This window comes from Varanus komodoensis, unplaced genomic scaffold (assembly GCF_004798865.1).
Source record: "Varanus komodoensis strain SLA01 unplaced genomic scaffold, ASM479886v1 scaffold24, whole genome shotgun sequence".
In the NCBI taxonomy this organism is placed as follows: Eukaryota; Metazoa; Chordata; class Lepidosauria; order Squamata; family Varanidae; genus Varanus; species Varanus komodoensis.
This window is the reverse complement of record NW_025335641.1, coordinates 6,990,540-7,008,242: the sequence shown is the minus strand read 5'-3', so window position 1 is coordinate 7,008,242 and position 17,703 is coordinate 6,990,540.

Here is a 17,703-nt window from a genome sequence, read left to right as displayed (position 1 = left end):
TAGAAAGGTGGGATCCAGATACTGGAAACAGATAAATACAGAGCTGAAAAGAAATGCAGACATAAAGTTCCGTGGGGGCTGTGTCTTAGACCAGCGCTTTGGAATGATGGGGATACGTGAAGCTGATGGCTACTGAGTGGAGGAAGGAACTGTGGTCCTACCTGAATTGGCACGGCCGAGCAACAAGGTCCTGGTCCCTTTAATGCGCAGCATGCTCTTCCTGTCAGAATGCATTTGTGCAGAGCCCTGCAGCCTCTGCACAAACAGCACTTCCTTCTGCTTCTGCCTCCTAGTGGGCCGTCTGAAGGTGTCCATACATATGTATTAACTTATTAAGCAGTGGTATAGATTCTCACAAGCTGAAACACAAGGCATGCTGTGCCCTGTGCTCAAGTGTCTCCAGGAGGCTCCAGATTAATAGAAATGCAAATGGAGCATCTGCAGAAGACCATATGATTAGAGTCTTCCCCCATACCTCAAAGTCAAAAGCAGCAAAACGCTGCATGAGAAATTACTCTTCCCCACCCTGCCCCCAAACACACATACGAAAAGTGATACGATATGCAAAGTCTGTTTCGGATGCAACCGCGGTCAGCAAAACATGCAGACCCTTGCCACGCGGAACAGCACTGGCCCAGCATCACAGACACTAATTGTTTTAATCGGCATCAGTATGCTGGGGCATGTCAGAGTTCACCCAGACATCTCCCTTTGGAAAAGTCTCCACTGAACTTTGACGCAGCCCAGTGTAGAGAAATTCCTGCACTCTGCATCAGAACAGGGAGGTGTTGGAATAGTAGTGGAGAGAGATCATACCAAGTAAATGGCACACCTTGTCATTATTCTGCTGTTAGAGTTTTAAAGATATAATAGCAGAGATCATTTAGGGTTCAGGGCTAATTAACTACATGCAGGTGGAGGCATGTTTGCTTCTTAACCAGGGTGTTCTGTACATAAAAGTGCAGTTTTATTCAGCACCTCGTGTGGGTTTTGTAACAGAAGATTCTGCTTTGCCAAGCCTTCATTCTGGGGGCTCAGTTATGCAGCTGCTTAGACCAACAGGGAAGGTGCTTTCATTTTTTGTTGCCCCCTGTTCTTATGGAGCTTAAGAGTAGCTCAGAATATTCATTAAAATTAGACTTTTAAATGACTTTTAATGTTTTCTGATTCCATGCCAGTTGTTTGACTGGAACTGAAAACATGGATATACAAAAATGATATTATTCTTTTCAGAAAATGATATTATTCTTCACGGTCTGGATTTTAAACTGAAGTGCAGGAAGCTGGGGAAGCTGCCAGCTGCCAGTGAGAGAATGGTACAATGTAAGACAGAGTACTCAAGCAAACTTCTCACAAGCAAGGAGAGAAGAACCCCAAACCATACCCTCGAGAATTACCTTGCAGTTGTCTTCACTTTCGGAGAAAAAGAGTTATAAAGCAATTTATTTCCTATTAAACAGTAAGGAAATGGTAGAAAAGAACATAAGAGTTTCTTTTGGGACAGCACTAATGGCTATAACCCTAGATGTACTGAATGGGAATTTCAAAATTGAGGAAAGTGGATATAGCAGCTGCAAAAACCGTCCCACACATTTTGCCCTCACAGCAATTCTTGTGAGGTATATTGGCATGGCATATTTTTGACTGGGCTAAAGTCCCAATAAGATTTACAGTCAGGAATGGCTTCTTCCCAGATCTGGACTCTTAATATGTATGTACTGTCCCATTTTGGATGGGTTTGCGTGCCATGATAAATTACCATGAGGGTCGCTGTGACACGCCAAGCAGCCATGACGAGCCTGACAGACCATCCGGCTCCTCATGGTTGCTTTCCTCTCTCTCCCCACCTCCTCACTCATTCCTCCAGGTGGTATCTCAGGGAGGAATGAGGGTCCTCTCTTTGGCCGCCATAATCAGGACCTAAGTCTGGTTTCCCATGGCTGTCAAGCAGTCTCTGTTGCACAAAGAGGGCCCATGCCCTGAACCACAGCAAGGATGAGGTGAGCAGGTGGGCTTGGGGGTGACCTGGACAATGAGTGTCCTTACAATCGGAGGACCTCAAGAACAGAAGGGGATGCCTGATCCATTCACAGGCACAAGTGGGGACAAAGGGTTGGGCACGGCTGGGTTTTCTCTTTCTCTTGAGGAAGGGAGAACGTGGGCTCCGGGAAAGCTGTGCAAGCTGGAGCAGGGAAAAGGGAGCTGGCCTAGGCTGGGATATGTTGAGAAAGGACCATCCCCACCTAGACCCTTCCCTGCTGTTGCTTAGGCAGCTCTTTCTCCAGCAGCAGTGAAGAAGAGCGTAAGCTTGTCCTTCCGCACTCCTGCTTGGGAGAAGCCACTCTTGCAGGTGCTTGGCTGGGGACTTCAGTGCATGCCAGAGAACCCTTTTCCCAAGTAAAATTGGGGGGCCAGCACTTGCCCCCTTCTTCCCAAGGCAGCACTTCCCAGCTGGTCTCCCCACTCATAGCTGTGTGTGTGAGAGGTTTTCTCTGAGATAGGAGTGGGGGTACAATTAGCTGGGTGGTGCTGCCCCATTTGGGTCAGCATGACCAAGCTGATTGTGCTGATTCCTGCCCCAAAGAATATCTCTGGGGCAAGTACCAGGAGGAGCCAGGATCCCTCTGACAGCTGTGGCAAACTGGGGCATGTGGGGCATCTGTCTGGCTAGCCACTTGGTGAGAGAAGCTGCCACCATTCTTGCTTAGCAATTCTCTTGTTCAGGGGGTTTCTACTGCCATGGATTGATCTGTCTGAATTCAGATGACACATTAAACAATTGGGCTATGGAGAAATCCTAGAACAGACGGTTGTGCCTTATAATGGTTAACAGCCGTGATGACTCACAGTAGTTGATCACCACAACCAGGTTGGAGAACACAATAAGCAGTCATGGTTTTGTTGTTGTTGTTTAATTGTTCATTATTAATTGCTTATACTCCATAAGCCGTCTTGAGACGTTTAGTGAAAGATGGGGTAAAAATGTTTTATTAAAATTAAAAATTTCTTGTCATGTCATGTGAGCCCATTCACTGTGGCAACTTTGGATGACTTTCAGAGGCTCATTCCCACACAAACTCTTTCACACAACCATCCCTAAACATGCATCCCTATGTAGAACTCAAGTGTCACAATGTATAGAGATAGCCACTCTTTTTTTAAGTGACTTAAAAAGGATTAGGCACATTCATAGAGTATAGGTCAATCAATGGTTGGTTCTCATCACTGGCGACTCATTTTTTGAGGGTCCTTGGGAACATCACCTGAAGGGACTCCATCCTGCAGTGAGTCTCACTGCCATTCTTACCAGTTCCTCCCCTGTTTCATAATTGCTATAATTTGTTTGCTTGACAGAGTGCCTGTGAGCAAGTAGACAGTGGTGTCTCCTTCTCCTTCTCCTTCTCATCTCCATTACAGTCTGGGTCAGAGCAATGGACAGGTAAACAAGCAGATTGCAATGGTGAAGAGGAAGAGTAAGTCCCACAAGGTCTTATTATTAGGCTCCCACTGGGGTACGGGCTCTGGGCAGGTGCCCAATCATGTCTACCTGTGACATTGTCCCTTTCTATCTTTATGGCTGTAGATAACACCACACATAACAAGTGCTCCACTGAATGCCAGGATGTTGTTACAGCTTCTGACCAACTATATACATATATCTGTATCTATATATGGTCAGTAGCATAATGGTTGGTGATAGAAGCTAATGGTTGGGAGACATTTCAATAAGAAAGCCAACACAGCTTGGAAAAAATGACACCTGCTGCCCCCAGTTGCAGCCAGTGGGGAGGGCTGAGGGAAGGTGTCTATATATGGAGAAATAGCAGCATATCAGTATGTCAGAAGAAAAGGAAAGATTTGACTGAAGACTGTAAGTACCTTGAGGTACAGAGCATCTCTGGAGATTTAGACTATGGTAGCAGATCTGTGGCCTTGTAAAATTGCTTATTGCTGTTTTCCTCCACTTATGCTCTACTTTCTTGTTGTAAATAAAATGTGTATTACAGAACTCCTGTTCTGCAGTCCTTTCTCTCATCCAAGTAAACCTAATCTGGATAGCAATGCCCCAGGACACTTCTCCCATGAAACTGGTTACACAACAATAGACTCCAGTCAGGGGTATAATTATTGCCCTATACCTTAAGCTGAACTTTCCCAGCTTGGTGCCCTCCAGATGTTTTCAATGTCAACTCCTACCAACTTCAACAACACGGTCAATGGTCAGGAATGCTGGGAGTCATAGTCAGAAACATTTGAAGGGTTTCTAGATTCAGATGGGAGGGTTTTAACAGAAAACCCCAATGTCATCCTATGCACAAAGACCTCTTACCCAAAACCTGATTTTTGTGTTTGGAATTTTCCTAGTCCTACTGTCACCATTCATATAGATGAGGTGGCAGTGTCACCTCTTGCATTATTTGTGTTTGCATGGCAAACCTTCAGAAAGCCTATTGGACTAATTTGGTAGCAACAGCACTTTTAAATCTTGCTTACTATCAATGGCTTTGACAGAGGAAGAAGCCTGAGTGTGGTTTTTCACATTTTGTGAAGGTTTTATGATCCGCTGAACATGAAAGTGACTATCCTGATGGCACAGTTGGCTCATAGCTGCCAGTGTACTTACTGTCCCTGTAAATGAAATAATGTACTCTCGAGCACCTTTCCTTCCTCAGAATAAGACTCACAAGCAGCTGTTGCTGCCTTCAGAGTAGTTTGGTATTACATGTGAAGGACAAAAATGCCTCTACCTTGTACTTGAAAGAGATCATGGAAGCTTGCAGGAAACACTGAACACCTTTTCATCTAAAGGGCACATCCAGAGACTCACCTGGTTCTTGGGACTCTTTCCAAAATCAAGCGGCCCTCAGTTTACACAAGAGGAGCTGTTTAAGTTCCAAACAGGGATTCAAAAGCAGCTTAGGGGCAACTTCCATGTTGCCCTCTCAAAAAGGAAGAATGTTGCCAAAAAAGAGGACAAAAGTGGACATTGATTTTTCATAAGATGCATATGCTAAAGTAGATATGGAACTGCAACATTAGAAATAAGTGCAATCTAAATAGAAGTCTCACCATAGCAGAGAAGACTGAGACCACGATTGTTTGTTTCAAGGCCCTGGCTGCCCTCCTTGCTTATGATTCTTTGACTTTCAAGCAGACAAGGACTGGGCAGCCTTTGAACAGAGGATGCCTTCAAACAGAAGACTGTCCTCATAGGACACCTGCCCCACCCCCAACAGCAACAGATGGAATAGGGCCCCCTCTCAAATTAAAGGGATCTTATCAGTGTGCAGATTGGGGGTGGGGTGGGCTATTTCCATTGAAATTCTCCAATAATAGACAGGCAAGGGCTGCAGCACATCTCCTTCCTTCCTTCCTTCCTTCCTTCCTTCCTTCCTTCCTTCCTTCCTTCCTTCTTGAAGTCTAGGGCAAAACCCAGTGCTCTGGAGGTCCCAAGCAAGCCCTCTGGGATTTCCTAGATGGGCATGTCCTCCCTCCTTGTTGGTCCCCAAGCATTGATGATTTGGTGGTTTCTTGGCATTTGTACATTTTCTGCTATTCCAAATAGTTGAAATTTCTCTCCTTTGTTCCTAGCAACTAGAGCTGGTAGTTTTGGTTTCCTGGCCCCACCCTTTTTGTTTCCAGCTCTTCCCACCACTCAAACATGGTGTCCAAGAGCTTCTCCAAAATGGAGTTAGGTCTTCAGGGATATACAGAGATCTTGTATCCTTGGGCTGAAGTTTCCCATGCCAGCTACTTAGTTCCTCCAAGAATGACTCAAGAAACTGATTTTGAGTCCTTTTGGCTGTCTTGATAATGAGCTTTGGTTCACATTAAGCCAAAAGGAAAGCAAAAGGAAGTTTTACTGCAAGGTGGAAAGTGGTAACTAGTGAAGGTGACAGTTTTGGGTGAATCTTTCAAAGCTAACATATTGCCAGTTATCTATTACTGTATTTTTATGACCTCTGGGTTTGTATTTATTTATTTAAAACATTTGTATGCTGTTCTTTATGACAATCATCTCAATTGTATGTGCTCACGCATGCATACCACAGAAACTAGAAATTTCAAAATCATAGGAATGATAAAAGGAATTTTATCCTTTTATCCTTTAGGAGAGCCAGTGTGGTGTAGTGGTTAAGAGCGTGGGACTGGGACTCAGACGATCTGGGTTCTAGTCCCCGCTCAGCCATGGAGCCAACTGGGTGACTCTGGGCCAGTCACAGACTCTCAGCCCAACCTACCTCACAGGGTTGTTGTGGGGATAAGATGGAGGAGGAGAATGATGTAAGCTGCCTTGAGCCCTTTGTAGGAAAAAGGCAGGGTATAAATTGAAAAATAAATAAATAATAAATATTTCCAGACAAAGGTCAGGATAGGCTACAAGATCCATCTAACAGCCAATTCTATTACTTAAACAAGAAGAATTAACTGACTGTCTTGCTCAAATATTCTCATTTGTACTTGCCCAAAAGCAAACAGCAGTGCATGGGAAAAGATAAAATATGATGATGTGCACTACACTCAGTAAAAAATGGAAAAGGAAACTCCTTTTGTAAGATCGCTCTCCATTTTATAAACAAGACTGGAATAAACTTATAATAAATTCATTGCCTAAATTCGCTAAAAAAAATCACTTAGAATCTTGTTTTGACTCATTCCCCGCTTTGTTTCAGCCTGATTTTCAGACTGGAAAAGTATGCATTTTAAATGCTAAAAGTGTACGTTTCTGTGTAAATTTTTCAAAAGCAGGCACTTTCCTCCTATTGACTAAAGAGTGAAAATGCCTATACTAATGTGCATTTCAGGATGCACATTGATTCTTTTCGTGTGATCTCAAACTCGAGAACTTGCAACCATTTCTCCAAAACAGCACTCCTGCTCACATTCAGAGCTGTGACCAGAACATACCTGCATGATTTACAAACAGAAATATAATTCGTGTACATCCCTTGTAGACAGAACTCTGTCGTGACAGCCTAGTTTTCCATTATGTTTATAGACTTGCAGGCAAAATGTTTTGTCCGTGTAATAAAGTACCACATCTCTCAGTTATTAGAGCAGTTCCTCATTAGCAGTAAGCCCCTTGTATAATACCTGCTGCAAAGCCTGATTTAGGTTTCTGGGGACTCTCTTAGCTGAGTCGGTGGCATCCTGCGGTTGTACTCTATGTCAGTACTTCAAAACCCTTTCTATTACTGGCTGGGAATTGCCCAGGCACTGCTGGGTTGCTACTCTCTCGAAAGTGTGAGGAGGGAGAGCAAGAACAAGAGCACAATCTCAGCTTGCTACATTTTCCTTTGAAATATAAGAACTCCATTTCCTTCTACATATTAGCAAGATGCAAGGAGGGACACCCAGGCGCTTCCCACATCTGAAGTCTGAGCAGCTGGGTTCTCTCCCTTTGTCCACACTCCTACTATATTCTGTTTCAGATTCTATCTCCATCTAATACATACACAATAATCTCTGATTATTATTTGGGATGGTCAGTCAGCATTACAGAGGCTAAAAACTCTCATGCATATGTAACCAGATCAAGTAGTTATGATTATTAAGGCTGTAATTTTATGCAGACTTATCTGGAAAGAATCCCTCATTTAATATGGTGAAGTTTTCCTTTCAAATAACCCTGCACTGGATCTTGTACATGTTTTGTACATGTCCTGCTTGTACATATTTTGAGAATGTGCCAACCATGTCTTGAAATAGATCCATTCACACACGCATGCAAATACTCACAAACGAGTAGAAACTAGAACTAAAAATATTGTGTGATTTACATGAATTCAAATGCAGACTTAAACTGGTATTTGAAGGCTAGCATTCCAGGGCTGGATGAAGTAATCCTTTTAATATTCAGGGTTTTAATTAGTGGCATATTGAATACATATTCCTGATCAAGCTCAATTGGGCTTCAATCCCAGCTTGCAGTTTTCCCACTCACTGTCTCACCAAATAGATTCTTTGTCCCAAGGCTTCAACTCTACATTCCTAATTTTTAAAAACATATAAAGATGAGGGAAATATGCAAATACATACATATATATGTATAATATGAGTGGAAAATATTATAGCATATTATAAACAGTTAGGCTGGAGCCAAAGGGAATACTGTATGAGTGAAAGTCATTTTTCCTTGGACTGTGCCATGGGGAGGTTGCCAGTTTTGGACAATCTTTCTTTGCTCCAGGCCCCGTTTGCCCATGCCCTTCTGTTTCAGAACTCCCCAGTTCTTATGAGCAGATTTTCAGGAAACGCAGGGGTTTACAGACCAAAGAGGTAGACGGGCAAGTCCCATTCTGTGAATGGAGTTGTACTGCATCCACAGAACAGAAGTTAGATTCAAGCCATAGGAAGAGCCATGCTGTATCAAACCAAAGGGCTATCTCGTCCATCTTTCTGTTTACACAGTGCCCAAACAACTACCTGTAGTTTCTGGAATGTTAAGTCTTGGATGTGGCTTTAGGGCAAATGTATTCCATCCCAATCAGAATTTGTAGGCATAGCAGTTCCTTGGGAAGAGGGAATTGCACCTGCCAGATGTAAGAAAATGGAATGCAGAAGTTTTTGTGCTCTGTGCCTTTATATTTTATATTATTTTTAAAAGGAATGACTGATAACATTTTTATTCCTTGGCAGAAGGAATAAAACTTGCAGGGATAATCATCCCTTTTCTGCCCCCTTTGCAATGACTGTTCTACTGCCTGACCTATATTTTTCAGAAAAAGAGAAGACCACTTCACAAAACACACCAAACATTGTCTCCAAAATTACAAGTCATATTTTTCAGTAGGTAGCACTTAACACATTTTCACATTCTGAAGTTCCTTCCACTGTCACCATTCTCCCCCTTCCACTTCTGTTTGCCTTTGGCTATATTTCTTATTTTTTCCCTCTAGTCTTGCTCCACTTCTTATTTCTGTTATGTTTTGGTTGTTTAGAACTGTTTCTCTCTGGGTTTTCCTCTTCCTTTCCATGACTCTTGTATTTATTTCTAACCATTCTTTCTGTTTCACTCTTTTCCTTTTTTAAACTGCAGAATCAGCTAAAGCCTGGGGCTGCAGAATAAGCCAAAGCCTAAGCACAGATACCGAACAGTGACTTCCATGAACATAAGTGGGATTCACTTCTAAGTAAGTCTGTTCCAGAGAGGAGACATCTGCCACTCAACAGTGCCAGACCTATATAAGTAAAATTCTCCTCAAGTCCACATTAATTGGAGGTTAATAATTATAAACATTATAAATAATCTTAGTAGCAAAAAGATGTACTTATTGATTTCATCACCAGACAATATGCTGTACTATTGATTTCAGCAAAATCCCTCTTTTCTGGGGGTCTATTTGGTGGTCTATCCTAGATCCATTTCTGCTTAGCTATAGCAAGCATGCTGCATCAGGCGCATCAGCCACAATCTGCATCAGTTTTCTTTGTTGTGTGTTTAGGTAGTCTATGAACACACTGGGACAGGGAAGCCAGTGACAGCCAATTGGTAGCAATCCATCAACGACAAGCATAGAGCCAGAGCGGCACAGTGGTGAGAGTGCTGGACCATAAAGCTCACTAGGTGGACTCTCAGCTAAGCCTACCTTACAGGATAGTTGTGAGGATAAAGGGGAGAGGAGAAGGACTTGCTAAGCCTTCTTGGGTTGCTTGCAAGAGGAAGAAAGGGGGTATGGATGTGGTGGTGGTGATGATGATGGGGCTGTTTGGGGTTGGTCGGAGTTGGGTTGGTTTTGTCAGTTGTGATCCAGGGAGGTTGGGCATGGTAATTATTAATTGTTGTATTGTGGGATTTTTCTGAGTGGAGCCAGAGGCATTTTGTGTATTAGGGCTCCACTTTTAACTGCACAGCATCCTAGTTTTTACTTTATATTTTATATTTATATCTGTGTTTTAATTTGGTATGGGAGTTCCTGGGGAGTGGGGTGACTCACCCATTGGGGTAGTTATGGGCAGGGGAATGTATGACGCTGGAGGTTCAACAGGTCATTGCAGAAGAATGGGGGGAGATGGTTCGTATCTGTCCCCTCTTCTGGTTTTTCCCCCAGCTGGAAGGTACCACACAGTATCAACTGGCCCTCAGGCTTGGTGCTGCTGCTGTTGAATGCCAGGTCAGTCCAAATAAAACATGCAACATGGCAGGTATTCCAGAGAGATGGGCGGGAGGAGTGGGGGGCGTACCACTCACCCAGCTGTGCCGACCTGGATATCTGGTGCAGCACCAACCATGCTTAGAGGGAAGGGGAGGGGATGTGGCTTTAATTTACAGAGATTCAATCTGCCTTATGGGGCTTCCTGTCCCTTTGAAGCTCAGTCTAGAACAGTGATGGTGAAACTTTTAGAGACCAAGTGCCCAAACTCCAACCCAAAACCCACTTATTTATCACAAAGTGCCAACACTACAATAAAACCTGAAAACTGAGGTTTTAGTTTAGAAAAAACAACTCACAGCCAGTCCAAGCAAACATATATATATCCTTGGCAGCACACTGACTGGCCACGTGAAAGCTCAGACATGTCGCGGCTCATGAGTCGCAGCTCGTGACATCATTGCCTGGTTACTCCTTTCTGAGCATGTGCATGGCATGTGCGCTGTTATCTGATGCTCGGCTGCTGGGGCGATGCTTGGTTGACTTGGCTTGCATGCTGACAGAGAGGGCTCTCCGTGCCCACTGTGGTGAAAGTTCCATTAAAAAGAGAGCGATTTTGAAAAAGCCTTCATTGAGTAGCTTTTTCTGCACAGCTCAACATTTCTGCCCATTCTATACACATTCCAACAATCCAAATCATGCCACGACACCTCGTTTTTCTAACCTCAACCCAGTGATGGTGAACCTTTTAGAGACCGAGTGCCCAAACTGCAACCCAAAACCCACTTATTTATCTCAAAGTGCCAGCACTGCAATAAAACCTGAAAACTGAAGTTTTAGTTTAGAAATAACAACTCACAGCCAGTCCAAGCAAATATATATATATATATATATACAGTATATTCTTTGGAGTGCACTGACCAGCCATGCAAAAGTTCGGACAAATCATGGCTCATGAGTCGCGGCTTGTGACATCATTGCCTGGCACCACTGCTCCTTTCCGAGCATGCGCATGGCCCCCATGTATGCTGTTATCCGATGCTTGGCTACTGGAGCGTTGCTGGAGCGACTTGGCTCACATGCCGACAGAGAGGGCTCTGTGTGCCCTCTGTGGCACCTGTGCCATAGGTTCACCACCATTGGTCTAGAGTGTTCATAGCTGGTGCTGGGTGATGGGGACAGATTGGGGACTCTGCTGGTGTACCGTGCACCCTTCTGCCCAACAGACTCCCTGCCTGAGTTGACAGAGACTGTCTCGGACCTGGTGTTGAGGATCTCCAGGATGTTGGTCCTGGGGGACTTCAATCTGCATGCCAAGGCTACTCTGATCAGGGCACCTCAGGACTTCATGGCTGCCATGATAGCCATGGGGCTGTCTCAACACGTCACTGGCCCAATGCATGAAAGAGGTCACACTCTAGACCTGGTTTTCTTGATGGGGCATGAAGATGATGATCTGGAAGTGAAGGATTTGACCTTAACCCCTCTATCATGGTCAGATCACTTCCGCATGAGGTTTAAACTTGGGACGTTTTAAAGTGGTCTGTCCCTGGAGCCCTATAGATCCTGATGGATCCTTGAGGACTCTGGGGGATTTTCTGGTTAATAGGACTGGTGCTCCTGTTGATGCTCTGGTTGATTTGTGGAATGTGGAAATGGAGGGACAGGGGGAGCGTGTCCTTATTGGTTCTCCTGGACCTCTCAGCAGCTTTCAATACCATCAACTATGGTATCGTACTGCATAGGCTGGCCGAGTTGGGAGTTGGAGGCACTGCCTTGCAGTGACTCCACTCCTACCTATCTGGCTGATTCCAGAAGGTGGTGCTGGGGGATTGTGGCTCTGCACCATGGCAACTTTCCACAGGGTTCCATTTTATCCCCCATGCTCTTCAATATCTACATGGAACTGCTGGGAGAGGTCATCCAGGGGTTTGGGCTGCAGAGTCATCAGTACATTGAGGACACCCAGCTCTACCTCTCTTTTACATCTAATCGAGGTGAGGCAGTGGCTGTCCTTAACTGGTGCCAGGCTTGGGGTAGTGGGCTGGATAAGGGCCAACAAACTGAGGCTTAATCCAGACAAGACAGAGGTCCTGTTGGTAGGTGGTTCAGCCTTCCGGGTAAGTGATTTCAGCCCTGTTCTGGATGGGGTTGAACTCCCCCTAAAGGACAGGGTGTGCAGTTTGGGAGTGCTCCTCAACTCAGAGCTATCCCTGGAGTCTCAGGCGGCAGCAGTGACAAGGAGGGGTTTCCCTCTATCAACTGCACCCTTACCTGCATGAGCCTCAAAGTTGTTGGTGATGACCTATAAAGCCCTAAACAGCTTAGGAACTGGATACCTGAAGAAGTGTCTCCTTCCCTATGTGCCTACCTGCCCCTTAAGATCTGGGGTGGAAGTCCTTCTTTGGGAGCCCTCCTTGAAGGAGATTAAGAGGGTGGCTACTCGGAGAAGGGCCTTCACTGTGGTGGTGCCCCGGTTATGGAACGTGCTCCCCAGAGAGGTTTGCCTGGTGCCGTCACTGTATTCCTTTTGGCACCAGGCTAACCCCTTTTTATTTTCCCATTATTTTAAGGTTTGTCTGGGGTTTAATGTGGGTTTTATTTTATTGGAATTATTTGGATGCTGTGCTTCATTTCATTTCATTTTGTTTTTATTGTAAGACTGCCCCGAGACCTTAGTATTTGGATGGTATATAAAATCTTTAAGTAAGTAGGTAAGTAAATAAATACGTGATGGTGGTGGTGGTGGTGGTGATGATGACAGAGCAGGCAAAAGTTTCTCTGTCCATACTGCTGTTCTTGCTGTAAGTTACTTCCCACGGGCCTTGTCCAAAACTGGTAGAAGTTGTAGGACTAATGGGATTGGAGGAAAGGAGTCCATAAACTGTCTCACTTCAGCCTTTCTATGGTGCAGTTTCAGCTAATGCTAGAAACAGAAATATAATGAGTGCAAACCTTGTGCATTCTAAATATGGCTCTCAGTGTATATTGTAATTAGGGGGCTACCTAGTAACAAGCACTTCTATTTTTGTTTTTTTAAATAATGAACAAGGTGCTTGTATGTTGTTCAGAGCTGCAAAAATAAACCATGACATGCTCCCTAAATGGGCTGTTGATGAAATTATACATTTTTCATTAAATAACCAACAATTACTGTTGGGGAAAAGGGAATAAAAGCATCACGCTTCATATGACCAGATGATGCAGTGGGTCTTAGCTGCATTCTCTTTAGTGGAAACCTGTTAGTAGAAGCTCTGCATTAATGGAGACAACAATAGAGATAGGAAAACAAGTTAATCCTTTATTTATTAGAGCAATAGGATATATATAATGCATTGGCCTCTTACCTCTTGAGTGTGGCAAGAAGTTAGAGAAATAAACTGGAGCAGCCACATTAGTAGGAGAGCATTTGTCTGAAATGGAATTAATGCTGAAGACCATCACCCCAAGTACTTCTTTCCTCTTCTGAGCAATTCCTTAAGCCCAAGTAGGCCAAAGAGGTTTTCTCCCCTTTGCCACATACCTCCTTTGCATGTTGCTGTAAATCTTCCCATACCGTCAATGTCACCCTTTGAAGCTATTCAGTCCATATGGTGGACTGTACAGATGAATGGATTCCGTATTACCCAGAAGCCCTGTGGACTGCTGCATGGGCCTCAGGGCAGGCTTTTCATATGACATTTTCAGTAGACAGTGTCAAACAGGGTCACCGTGGGTTAAGCAATCCTGTTAATCCAAGAACAACTATGGGTTGAATTGGGGTTGTTTAACCCATGAACAATCCCAAATACCTTTGTTTGGATAGTATGGAGACAACCTTCAAACACCACATTTGATGGTTGTTAAAGGAAACCGGAAGCAGCTCATGCACAGTTTGTGTGCAACTCACCACAGTGCACAATCCCACACTTCTTGGGTTGGTTAATCCACAATTTGCATGTGGATGCTGCTGCTACATCCAAGCGAGCCACTGAAACATTCCAGGCAATGATAGAGAGCAAACACACAATTTGTTAATGGCTGTTAAAGTCCATTTTACTCCCATGTAGAGCCATTTTGCATCTGTCCACATTCACCCCTTGCCCCTGTTGCATCTCCCTTCCTCTGTTGTTTTCTTCTTGGAAGCAGGGGCATGTTTCTTTTCTATCTAATGAAGCTTTACCACGGCATGGTATCACCTGGATGGAGTTGTGATGCTGGGCATCAGGATGATGATGGATTGGCTTTGTAATTGCTTTTTATGTTCCTACATACATTGCACTCTCTTCTAAATGTTATTAAGTTGCTTTAGAAGGAAAGTCATACAGGAAACAGGCACGTTGATCATGTTGGATTGGATTCATGTTTCAAGGAGACAAAGGTTCTTCTCGCCTCTGACTCATTTTTTAGCAGCAGGTTCATTTTGGCAGCATTATAAATGACACCGGGAGCTTAAGAAGGAACAGTTGCTCGAGTTGTTCATACACATGCTAGGTTGCACAAATATCACTAAATTAAAAATAATATGTGTGTTGTGGCCAGTGTTAAGTCATGACTAACTTAAGCTCCATTCATTTCAGTGGGCCTACTTTAAGCATGATTTACATTGCTACAACACCTGTACAATGTAATTTTCAAACCAATTTTATGTAAAGCAAAAGGAACCCAGAGTTATTTAATCATTCTGCAAACGGTTATTGCAAATTGCAGCAGTTTGCCACTGAACGTTGGTGGTACAACAGCCAGTTTAGCTTTAAAAGAAGATGCATGGTGGTGAAAGGAGCAGTGGGGGGCACGTGAGAGTTTGTGGGCACACATGCAGCTCATGGCTCACATGCTGCCCTGCCCTGACTCAGAAATGAGAACTGGTGGGACTGAACTTGCAGTGAACGGTGGACAGAACTGTGGCAATTTTCTCCCAGGAAGTCTCAGTATGTGCCGGTTTATTAGGACTGGATGATGTCATGCTACCATATCACTGGGTGGATACATGCTCAATATCTTTAACCCCTTGATCACTTTTACTCTGCTAGATCTAACAGAAAATTGTTCACAGTGTCCTTGAAGTCTATCCTGGGGCCATATTTAAATTACTCTAATTACATCTCACTGTTGTTTTAAATGGCCTGCATTAAGGGATGCATTTTCAAAGCCAGGAACATGGTAAGAGATGTGGTGGATCAGACACAAGGCCTATGTTCTTCTCACACTATGGCCTACCAGATGCCTATGGGGAACCCGAACACAGGGCAGGAATGCAATAGCAACCTCCTGCTCAGGTTATCTTACCTTTCCCCAGGTTAGATGCAGGGCAGAAGATGGATGCTAGTGATTTCCTAATTTGCATTAAGAAAGAAAGAAAAGAGAAAGGCTGCAGTTATACTTACCTGGCAGCGTGTGCCATGAAACACAGTGAGACTTATTCCTGAGGCCTACAATTCTATTATTACTCTGGAAAACTAGCAGAACTATCATGTAGAGTAGAATGAATGAAGAAATGAGCAGCAACCTGTTCCAGAAAAGCACAAAAAATGTCCAAAGAATTGATTTGCAGTTGTTATGGGCGGTCAAGTCATCTCTGACTTCTGGTGACCCAGTGAATGAGAGCCCTCCAAAATATCCTAGCTGTGACAGCTCTGCTTAGCTATTACAAATTCAAGAATCTGGTTTCCTCTATGGAGTCAATCTATCTCTTATTTGGTCTTCCTTTTCTTCTTCTGCCTTGGACTCTCCCTAGCATTGATTGCCTTCTCCAGTGAGTCTTGCCTTCTCATGATATGTCCAAAGTACAACAGCCTCAGTTTTGTCATTTTTGCTTCTAAGGAAAGTTCTGGCTTGATTTGATCTATGACTCACTTGTTCATCTTTCTGTTGATCCAGGGTATTCAGAAAGCAGTCCTCCAGCATGCTGTTTTGAACATCAATTTTTTTCTTGTCAGCTTCTTCACTGTCCAGCTTTCATGCCATACGTAGTGATCATAAAGAATTGATTCCATCTCACAAAGCTATCCTTGGTATAGCTTTGTGCAGTAGCTATTTTGGAAATGGATGGTTGCTGCTGTTACAGGTAACGAGGAGCATGTCCCTCAGCAATTTTCTGTATTCGTTTATTTATTGAACAACCTATGTTCTCAGGCAAACTATATTTCATTTTCAAGCCAACATATAAATTAGTTACTCTGGTTCATGACACATCATGATGTGGTAGTGAACGCAATGCAATGAAGTCCTTAGGCATTGAGGGGCAGATTTTATCTTCAGCTACATCTCTCCAACTCTACTGATGGCAATGCCAATGGACAGGTGTTAACTGAGGAGAGAATTTAGCTGTAGGCATTTTCTGTAAATGGCTTGATACCTGGTGAAATGTGCTTTACACTGATCAACACAGGCTTATTTATTAGCATACAAAGCATCATGGATATTTAGTAAAATGTACACTCAGGGAAGTCACCTATTCATTTTTTATTTACAATGTACCAATCCAATCTGGACACATTACAGCAATTGCATAGACCTGTGGCCTATGAGACAAGTTGCTGAACTTCAGGTCTCAGCCAAATCAAGTCCTGCTGGGCTCTAAATCTAGGATTCCCTGGATGGCCATGTCCCATTATTTATGCACTAATGTTAGAGACTTGATGTCATTGATCTGAATATTTTTCCAGATCACTCTGACACCTCATCATATAAAACATATATGATACCAGATCTCTTCCCAGGTTAATTTCCCCATGATCACATGGATCCTAGCAGGATGCCCTAAATTGGCTGAGCTGGTGAATGTCCCTGCTGGTGTCAGAATTCCAAAGCGGCCTGGCAAACAATGACACTCATCTATTCCTGGCAGCACCCTACCATGCCACACTGGATTAGGAATGACGGTAACTGCAGTCATGGAATCATAGAACAGTCGGGTCAGAAGGGGCCGGGCGGCCATCGAGTCCAAGTCTCTACTGGTGAATCATCCCACTCAGATAATGGCCTGTTTTCTTCTTGAATTGTTTGAAGGGCATCCAGCTGGGGAAGCCTGATCTTGCCCAGCGCAGTCAATGCTGACTGACAGCATTTCTCCAGAATCCCAGGCACAGGTCCACCACATCCTTTGCTGCATTACCCTGCTTTAACAGGGGATGCCCTGAAGTGAAGCTGGGAATCTGTGTGCAAAGCCTGTGTCTCACCACAGAGCTATGGCCCGGGCTCCTCATATTTTGCATCCACTTTTGATGTTACTATAGCTTACTTATTATACAGTGGCAGTAGCTGCCTCTGGCTTTTACTAATGAAGAGCATTGTTCCATAAAATGACTAAATGCCAGGACCACTCAGCTTGGCACCTCTCTCTCTCATCCAAACAGCTTGTTGAACTCTCTTGCCTGAATTTCTTTTCTTTCTTTCTTTCTTTTTTTAAAAAATGTTATCTATGGGTGCACAATTTCATATACAATTTAAATCTCAGGTTACCAAGGTAACAAGCAGGTTAATTGTCTGTACCCAAGTCTTCCTTAATTGAGGGAAAACACTTCATTTCTCCACTTCAGCCAACTAAGGATGGCAGACTTTACAGTTGGCACTTTATGCATGGTTTCTGAACCACTTGACTTCGAAACAGCTCCCTTCTCATGGTAAT